Here is a 10,227-nt window from a genome sequence, read left to right as displayed (position 1 = left end):
GGCTAGTGAGGCTCAGGGAGAATACAGGCTTTGGGCTGATGCCCTGGAAGCAGAGGCAGCACAATGGCACATATGAGGTAAAGTAAGGGCTTTGGTGGGTTGGGAAGCTGTGATCCATGAGTATCTGCCCCCCACTCCCCTTGCTGAACTGAGCTTCTTCTCCAGCCTGTGGGCTACAATAGCCCTGTTACCTGTGGCTCTTTGCTAACCTCACGCTGTTTGTGTTCAGTTAGCTGTGAAAAGGGACCAAGAGAATAGTTTCTCCACTGCAAGGTGTTAATGTCAGTCTCCCACACACATCCACTTAGAGGCAGAACTAAATTTCTTTTTAAAGGCTCTTCAACTTAAAGGTGAACAACATGAATCACTGTTTCATCCAGAGTAGGTGTAATTTCTTTTCACTTGACTTACATGACAGCAACCAAACTCAGGTATCACTAATATCTTTTTGCTCTTCTTTCTATTCAAGTTTAAAAGTTTTGTGAAGGCTTTGCTATAAGTTTGAAGCAAGAAGCTGATCTATGAAAGCATTTTGTTAGTTTCCCTTCAGCTGCTACAGCTAACAAAACCTAAATATAGATGGAGTTGTTCAAGCAAAATACATGTCTTTCACTAACATGTCTTGGTCTGGGGAGATAGTTTGAATCTACTGGAAAGAGAATTATTGCTGTGGTACGAGAAAAAAACTCCAGCAGCAAGGTTTGTGATTTTAATTTCAAAGGCATGTCCCTTCAGGTACAGAGTAAGTTCTACTAGTCATTAAGGTTTAATGGCAAAATTAATACACCCTAAAAGTTTAATATATCCTATATATGAATACATCTGTGTTCAAGGTTTATTAGAGGCTGTCAGTAGAAACATTAATTTAAGTGCTGTTAAAAAATTAATGTTATTATGTTTCAATAGACATTTAAAAAGGGAAAATACACTCATAGAGGTAGACAAGAGCAAGAGTTGAAGAGGTCAAGATTTCAACTACTATAAGTACCATTGCTCCTACAGGGGCAATACTACTGGGGAGTGATAGCAGTACACACTTGTTGAAAATCTGGCCTTATATTAAAATTACAGAATCCATTAAGTGGGTACATCATTATGCTGGACATCAGGAAGAATTACTTTACTGAAAGGGTTGTTAAACATTTAAACAGGCTGCCCAGAGAGGTGGCCAGGTCACCTTCCCTTGAAGAGTTCCAGAAACAGCTGGATGTGGGAGTTAGAGTTGTGGTTTGGTTGACAAGGTGGAGATCAGTCAAAGGTTGGACTAGATGATCTTGGAGGTCCTTTCCAACCTAAATGATTCTGTGATTCTGTGATCATTAGACTCAAGAGGCAGGTAGTATACAGGGAGAGTCAAGTGACAGACCATTTTTGTTCCTTCTACTTCCAATCTACCTTAGATCTCACCACTCTCAACAATAAGTATTTTATCTTTCCTACAACAAAAGAGATTTTTTTTTCTTCCCTTCCCCCATTCTGGTAAAACCCTCAAGTAAACAAATTTTTATTGGTTTTATCCTAAAATGCTTGGATGAAGTCACCTCTTGCTGTAAAGTCCAGTGCTAGCTACCATGAGGTACAGGATGGTAAAAATTCTATTTGACATTATATTTTAGAGCAGGACAATAACGCATCCTGGTTCCCTTGCTTTAAAACAGACATTTTTTTGGTAGTAGAGACATACCAAAGTCTGTGTCCCCACTGAAAGCAAATCCCACAGCAAATGGACCTTTTGTTATGGCTTGTGAGAATGTATAGCACTTCCTAATTTGAGGAAGAAAGTAATAAAAATATGGATGAATTCCCATCCAATTCTATGTTTGTTTGAAAAATCTAGATAAGTGTGTTTTAAAAGATAAACTCTTAATTGGGATGTTTCTCAATAATTTAAGAGGAAGGTTAAATGCATGATAAAATGTGTAAGAGGATGGGATTTTCCTCTGTTTTTCTTTTTACCATTACCAGGAAAGCTAATTTTCTCATAAGTTTGCTCAAGGAGCCATTGGAGACCTCACATGTTCAGTTTGAACCTTTTCTGCCCTGAAGAAAGACAGAGATAAATTTTCTCCTGAGTATTTTTCAGTAATCAAGTTAAAAGTCAAAATCAAACAGTGTGAAACTCAACTTCCCTCTCATTACTGAGGATTTATTTGCATAGATTTTCCTGCTGCCATAATTTCCTCCTCTTTGTCCAGAAGTCTGGAGACTCTGAGGAGTCACCTAGGAAAGAGTGGTAAGAGATGAATTGTCACTACAACACAAATGTACAGATCCAGAGGTAAATATATCATCTGATATTTGCAGTTAAAGACAAAGAAAAAGAACATAAACAAAACTTTCACCTCCTCCCTTCATAATGCATTATTAGTAACAGTATATTTTTTCTGTAGGGTTCTCCCATGTGCCCCTCATTAATCTAAAAGAGTAGCACAAGATCAGCTTGATTTATCATTGACATTGTTCCCTGGCTTTAAAAAAATGTTGTCTTTTAATCCACCCCACTGCAAAAAAATGCTGAATGACTTTCTAAAAGGTGGGTGAAATAGTTGCCATAGCCTGAAGGCAGCAACAATGTAAATGCTAACAAGTTATTCTGGTTTTACATGTCTGTTCACCTTTATACAGATTCTACCACCTCTGTATCTCATACTGCATGTGTTAATGCTTGGGAAGTTCTTTTGGGCCCTATAAACAATCCCATAATAGTCTTGAATGTAAACTGAAATAGTTTCCTCTAATTCTCTGATGCCTATTTAATAAGCATATTCTTGCTCTGCACATTTATGGAGTGCCTAGCTTTGCCACCCATACACATTCTCCCATTTTATGATCTTATTTTTTTTCTTAATTCAGCACAATAACTTGGATTCTGACAATTGCTTATTCAGTTTTAGAGAAAGTAAAAACACAATATCCTTCTCTAAGACCAACCCACATCTTGAATCCATATGTTTGAGTGTGTAAGAAAATTGGATCCGATGCCCCCACCATGAACAAATTAAGCAAGAAAGGGTGACAGTGGTGATGGGAAGAGCAAGGAGCAATCTAAACTCTAAAGGGTGTAACTGTACCTTTTAGAGTGGCTTAATCAATGCAAAATTCAGAGAAAAGATGTTCTGTTTTATTGTGACTTGATGGATAGCACATTTCCCTCTTGTCCAATTCGTCAGAATACTCTTATTTAGGGCTGACAAATAAATTTACAATCCAGGCCATTTAGTTCACAACCTGTTGGAGCAAGAAACCTCCCAGAAGTAAGAAAAGCTTTCTGTGACCTCAAGTACATTTTCACCAAAGCCTCTGGATCCCGACTGGTTCTCACTGAAGTAAAAGCCACAACATCTGCTGCTGTCAGCACCCTGAGGTTTCACCCAGAAGTGAGAAACCCAGTACCAGCTGCTTGCCACAGCCAAACCCCTTTGTGCTCAACACCAGGGCACCCTGAGGGATTCCTCCAGGGCACCCTGAGGGATTCCTCCAGAGCCACTCAGCTCCAGACAGACTCCTGCTGTCCAGAGCAGCTGTGGTAGTGCTACCAAAATATTTTCAATTTTTTCAGAGGCTAATCAAATAACAAGCAGACTACAAATTCTTCTGGTGTGAAGGGTTGCAGAGAACAGCAACATCAGGGTCTTCCTGTTAGTAATGGTAGCTGCCGGCAAGCTACCAGGGGATCTGAGCTATTGCAGCTTGCACACAGGTGAGGACAGGCTGGAAAAGGGACACTTAGAAGTTTAATCAAATGACATATTCCTCCAGGCAGCTGTGGCCATGCTGGACCCAAAAATCTCCACAAGAACCACTTGTTAATGATCTCACATTAGATTTTAGCATGGAAAGGGACAGATTGCAATTAGAAACGTTGAACCTGTTCTTGATCTCTCTCCTCAAAGCAAGAGAGCAGTTCTAGGGCTGCAATGGCTGGAGAGGGAGGAGCTGGCACTGGAAGAGGTGGCTGGTCCCAGCCAAGGCTTCATAGGCTCAGGAATGAAAAATAACAAGGGAAAGAACAGGTTTCATGTTAACACAGCAACTGGAATTTGAGCCTGAAAAAATTCAGGGGTTATTTTTCTTTCTATTTATAAAAAATTTATAATGCAAATACAACTGTGTTTTTGTATGCTGTGCCTTTCAGCTCTATTTATAATTTGACCATCATTTTCAATCCTGGCTGATTAATATTAGTCCACTAAAATCATGCTCAGATTTCTAAAGAAACATTCTCCTTTTTTATTGTTGTTGGAACTGGTGAACTCTTGCCTTCCCCTATGGCATGTGTAGGATGGTTTTGCCTTTTGGCAGACTCTTAAGGCAAAGTAAAACATTTTCCCATCACATAAGAGCCTCAAATTAGGCTCTTGAGGACATCCTGTTGGTAGAGCTGCTGCTCTTGCCCTGTCTCAGTGCTCCAGCAGATTCAGCCTGTGAACTTGGAACCATGGACTCCAGCAGTTTGGGTGGAAAGGAGACCATCTGTCCCAGCCCTTGTGCAGAATGGGGCCCAGTGCAAAGCTGGGACAATGCTTCCTCCTCCTCCTCCTCCTCCTCCTCCTCCTCCTCCTCCTCCTCTCCATCAGGTGTTTGCAGGGAACCATAGGGTCTCCCCTTCTCCAGGCTGAACCAGCACTGTGCCCCCATCTCTCCTCAAGCAGGGTGGGCTCCAGCCCTGGGATACAGCTGTGGACCTGCTCCCATCCCATCCACCCTCTCCTGTCCATCTGGCTTCTGCTGCAGGGGCTTCTTCCAGCCCTGGGACAGCAGCTGCCTGTGGCACATTGACCATCACTCCATTCCTATCCACTTCATCCCATAGCAGCTCAATTTCCTTGCCTGTTCCACATGCAGGGAGATCAGAAGTGCCACTAAAATCCAGATCATCTTTGCTGAGGACTAAAAGATCCCATCCACATGACTGAGCTGAGTCTATGTTTCTATAAATTGTTCCCAAATGTTTTCTCATGCCATCCTCTTCCACAGTGACTGCCTAGGGACTCACACCACATACACCCTGCTTTCATCTGAGTGAGTCACCACCAGAATGTCCTGACCAAGACCATGTTCTAACAATGGCCAGAAAAATGCATTGTTGTATGCATTTGTCACTTTCTGTGTGAGATAATACACTCACCTTAGTTCAGCTGGATCAGAAGGATGAATGAATTATTAATCTGGGCAGTGTTCAGATCTGGGGGAGGGGAGAAGCACCAACATTTATGAATTATCTTATGAATACAATATAAATTATTCAGAAGCTATACATCCTTCTCACAAAGGAAATGAAATATTTTTGTCTGTAGTAGGCTTGCAGACTCCTAAACAGAGAAGGAAAGAAAGATAAATCTTGAAACAAAAATGCAAACAAAAAAAAAGTAAGTAACCCTGATTTTAAGGACCTCATTGGCAAAGTTTACCCATGTCATATTTACCTGTGACTTTGTCCACCATTTTAGGGGGGGAAAAGTGGGTTTTTTCTTAAGATAAACACTTGTGAAGCTCTAGTTTTACTTGGGTAAGTTAATTTCATTTTATTTGTTTATTGCCTTTTGTGTCTCTGTGTGTGTGTGTGTGTGTGTTTGTGTGTTGTAATGAAATCTCATACATTCTGTAATATGCCAACTTTCATTAATTAGAACAAAACTCCTTTAATTGTATTCCTGCCTGTGGTAATTTTACCATGAGTTTAACAAAGCCAGAACTCAACCCTAAAATTTCAGAAATTGGGGGAATGACTACACACAGAATTTTGAACCCACTGGACGTATTGTTTTCCTTTTTGAGCTCACACTCTTTCACAGCTGTAAAGGCTTGTGCTTTAAAACAGGAAGGTAGCTTGTGTGAGTTAGGCAAGTGAGGTCTTTCTGACCAAATTTAAAGATTTTTTTTCTTTCTTTATAAACCCTAGGGTGAAAAAAATCCCAAAACATTTCTTTCTACTTTATTTGCTGCTGCAGTAGCTCCCACTCATTGGTGTACTTCTGCAAAGAAATTTTTCTGCCAAATGCAAGTAAAGTGTACTGAAAGTACTTAACTGCTCTGTTGATGGATGATGTAAATACTGTCTTTAAAGGGGTACTAATTGTAGAGATAATTATAAGCATTTTAAGGGCCTCTCTTTTTATTGACAGCATTGCTCAATATTAGTAACCCATTTAATGAGCAATACAATCATGCAAAGGAAATGCTTACATTCACTGCAAAATAAAAAAATGCAAAACTCAGTTTAGAGGCTGGAAAAGCAAATTAGGTATCACCTACAAGATGCCCTTTTCTCTCTCATTCATTCTTTCATTCTTTGGGACCATCTCCAGGCAAAACATCAAGCCTGAAACCTGTCCACAACTTCATAATAAAGATCTGAAATTTGCTTTGCATGTACTTCTGCAGAAGGAAAACAAGGGCAAGCCCCTTGGCTGCTGTAAATGGAAATAGCTCCATTGGCTGTAGCAGTGCTCTGCTGCACTGCACTTCCTTTTTGGACATGCTTCCTATGATTTGAAGCATTTCTGATGCATGGAAAAGGGAAGGGAGAGCCTGGGATACCATTTCTCTTTGCTGTCTCTCAGAAGTCATTTCAGATTGATCCACCTTAGGAAAAACACATTGCTTTAATTACATTCATTAGGAACATGATATTTTAAACTATTTTATACTGTCAAAAATTCTTGTACCTTACCCAAACTCAATTTATTATATCCCTTGTTTGAGGGAAGGCATACTGCTGCAGCTACCTCTACATCATGAAAGTTTTATTTAAAATTACTTAATAAGAAAACAAAACCTGCAACCATTCTAGTTCCCCATTCTAGTTAGTTCTAGGCAAGAACTTCTTCACCTTTGCTTGGACATGCCTTTGAGGGATAAGTAGGATAGCACTTTATCTGAGAGGGGCATTGTAGTTGCTGCATAAGCTCAGGCCCTTGGTGGCTGGTCACAAACACCTCCATGGCTGACCTCATGCTAACCTGCAGAGCAGGGCTTCAGTTTCAGAAGCATAGAACCATTAGAATTGAAAGGTGGGAAAAGATCTTCAAGGTCACAGAATCCAACATTTGATTGACCACCACTTTGTCAACCAGACCATGGCACTGACTACCACGTCCAGTCATTTCTTGAATGCCTCCACAGATGGTGACTCCAGCACTTCCCTGGGTAGCCCATTCCAAAGATTAGCAACCCTTTCTCTGAAGAAATTCTTCCTGATGTTCGGCCTGAAAAATCCCCTGGCACTGCTTAAGGCCATTTCTTTTTGTCCTGTTGCTAGTTGCCTTTATTTTAGAAATAAAAAGGGAAAATTGCTTCTCTACAATTCTGTCACTACAATGTCTTCCAAGAAAAAAACAGAAATCTCAAGATAAAACTCATTTCCTACTCTCAAAAAGAAGGAAAAGCATCAAGAAATCATTCTTGTTCTGTTCCTAGGTTTGGGTAGATCAGGGACTGAACACAGATTAATCCCAAGCTTTGAGTTGAGTTCTGGTTACTACTGAGAAGTAAAGAGTACATGGCCACAACTGGATGGATATTAATGAGGGTCCTGGTACAGCACTAAACAAAGACATCTTGCAGTGCATCTGGGACAACACAGCTGTTCTCTTTGAACTGACAGGATGCAGCAAAGGACTGCTGGCACCTTGGTTCTGATGAATTCAGTGGGTCTTTGTGAGGGTAAAGGCTGACATGTGAGGTCCAAGGTGTGTGGCTTTAAATGAAGCATGTTTGTATATCACATCTGTGTGTTTCTCCTGCAAATATATACACATAAAAATGCACTTAGGTTCTGAGCCCTCACACACTACTGGAAAATAAGTAATTTCATGGGATTGTTTTGGCTGATAAATCTGATGATTGCTTTGTTAGTTTGCAGCAAATTTGTAGACTTAGTAAGAGAATATAACACCAAAGTTAACAAAAAAATCACCCCACCGGAAAGATTCAGGCAATTGGTGCCTTTGCAAGCCATCAGGAAACTTCCATGGAAGCTGATCCTTATAGAACACAAGCTGGTTAGCTTCTCCTGGCACTGGGCAAATGGAAGAGGTAAAAAGTAATTATATTGTTTTAGTAACCACATGTGAGCAAATGCTCACATGGCTCTGGCTTGCAGATAAATCTTTCTAGCTGGGCTACTCATTACTCTTACAAAAGTAAACATAAACACTGATGAGTGCAAACATAGACTGTTACTCAGATTCTGTGGGATCTGAAAATCTTGCAGCTGCTCGTACTCCCAAGTAAGTCCAAGTTCATCTGGAGGGACTAGAGTATGTAGAACTGAGAGTCAAAAAGACTAAAAAAAAAGCCCTAGCCAGTGTTTTCTCTATCTGGAAAGTACAGAGCAATCAGCTTGAAAAATTACAGGCTCTCTCACCTAATCTTGAAGCTGATTCTGTGAACACTTAGTGCCGAAATTAGACACCATTTTAGGTGGTATCTTTTTAACCTGATGGGATCCCTGTGTTGCAAAAATCCTTTGCATTTTGGTTTAAGTATTTTTGCCTCAGGGTAATTTCAGTATCTTGCCCCTTTATGTTCTAGTAGGGAAGCAAGTGAACAAATGTACAAATATGCCACGGTAAATATGCAAAGGCACTTCTACTCTTACCACAGAGGGATTGATCTAAATTCATTAACATACAGGCATGGAAAACTTGATTGAAAAACTAATTGAAAAAGAAATTGCAAATAGTATTACACTAGAAGTCTTGTAAAAATGTTGGTTTTCCACATAATCTTTATTTCAAAAGCATTTATTTTTTGATAATGTATAAATGTTTATATTCAATTCAGAGTTTTTCTTAAAAAAAGGAAGAAACATAGTAAATTTAATAACTATAAATGAAAGTGTACTTTCAGTTCCACTTTTTTTTATATTTATGAAAATTTTGGGCTCACCTTGCATATCTCAGTTATGTTTTCTCCAGTCTTTCATGGCTGACAGAGTTAAAGATTTATTTTAAATAATTTAGATAGCATTAGATGGTTAGCAGCCTTAATTTTAAAAGAATCATAAAACCCACACGAAAACAAAAACACGACAACATTCCCATTATCCCCCCTAACTTATGTTTCTAATACAAACATTAAAGGAACTGCTGAAATCAGTGAGGAAAAACCCAGCAAGGCAGGATTCAAGGAAAAGAAGGATCTGTGGTGTGAGGGAAGGGAAGGGAAGGGAAGGGAAGGGAAGGGAAGGGAAGGGAAGGGAAGGGAAGGGAAGGGAAGGGAAGGGAAGGGAAGGGAAGGGAAGGGAAGGGAAGGGAAGGGAAGGGAAGGGAAGGGAAGGGAAGGGAAGAAGGAAGGATCGTTGATTTGAGAGTAAGGAGAGTTGGCCTGGTAAAGAATGAAAGAATAGTTTTTTGTTGTAATGAATGTTTGTACTGATTTACTGAACCTGTTTCTCCCTCACTGCTTAGTCTTTCAAATAATTTTCTGTGTTACTTAGGAACTGCAACAGAAAAAAACCAACAACAACAACCAACAAAAAACAAACCACACAAGAAAAAAAAAAAAAAGAAAAAAAACACCCCAAAAAGCCTAACAACAAAAGAACCCCAAAACAAAACAAAAATGCCCCACAAAACATTAATCACTAGGGGTGCATTCATCCCTTCTGCATACAGTGTTTTTCCAGTAGTTATAAGGTATTGAAAATTAAAGGTCTTATTATGTTCCCAAGGAAGTAGTGGCAAATCCACTTTTGGTTTCAAGAGGAACACAACAGAAACTAAAAATTTATTTTATACCTGAATGTCTTAGTTCAAATATCCAGTTTTTAAACATAGCTGGCCAAAGCATGGAATTAAGAAGTATATTTTCAAAAATTAAATATTGATTTTTATTTCATTTTGCATATCATAATACACATATCATAATAATAATGTACTTTAAACATCTCGTAGTACTTTATTTTTAATTTAATAATCAAAAATTAAGTAAGTCTCTTCTCCCTCTAGTGCATTTTCATTTGTGCCCATGTAGAGCACTGGCCTCATGAAGAGAGGCTCTGAACTGTACCAGGTCAACTACAGCCACATAGAAATTAGGACTGAAAGGCAGGCCTGATTCATTGCCTATGTAATAGTTTGGTTTACTGCTAGGGCAAGGGGTTTGGAGATTATCCTTGGTTTCTTCTCTTTCTTAAATAAGGCTCTAGGAAAAATTTTTGGAAAATGAAAAAAACCCCTAAGCCAAAAACTTCAGAGAAAGTGTTTGTTTTATACAAAGCTA

The sequence above is a fragment of the Camarhynchus parvulus genome, chromosome 1 (genome assembly GCF_901933205.1).
Source record: "Camarhynchus parvulus chromosome 1, STF_HiC, whole genome shotgun sequence".
In the NCBI taxonomy this organism is placed as follows: domain Eukaryota; kingdom Metazoa; phylum Chordata; class Aves; order Passeriformes; family Thraupidae; genus Camarhynchus; species Camarhynchus parvulus.
The sequence above is the reverse complement of the archived record's forward strand: the minus strand, read 5'-3'. Positions refer to the sequence as shown.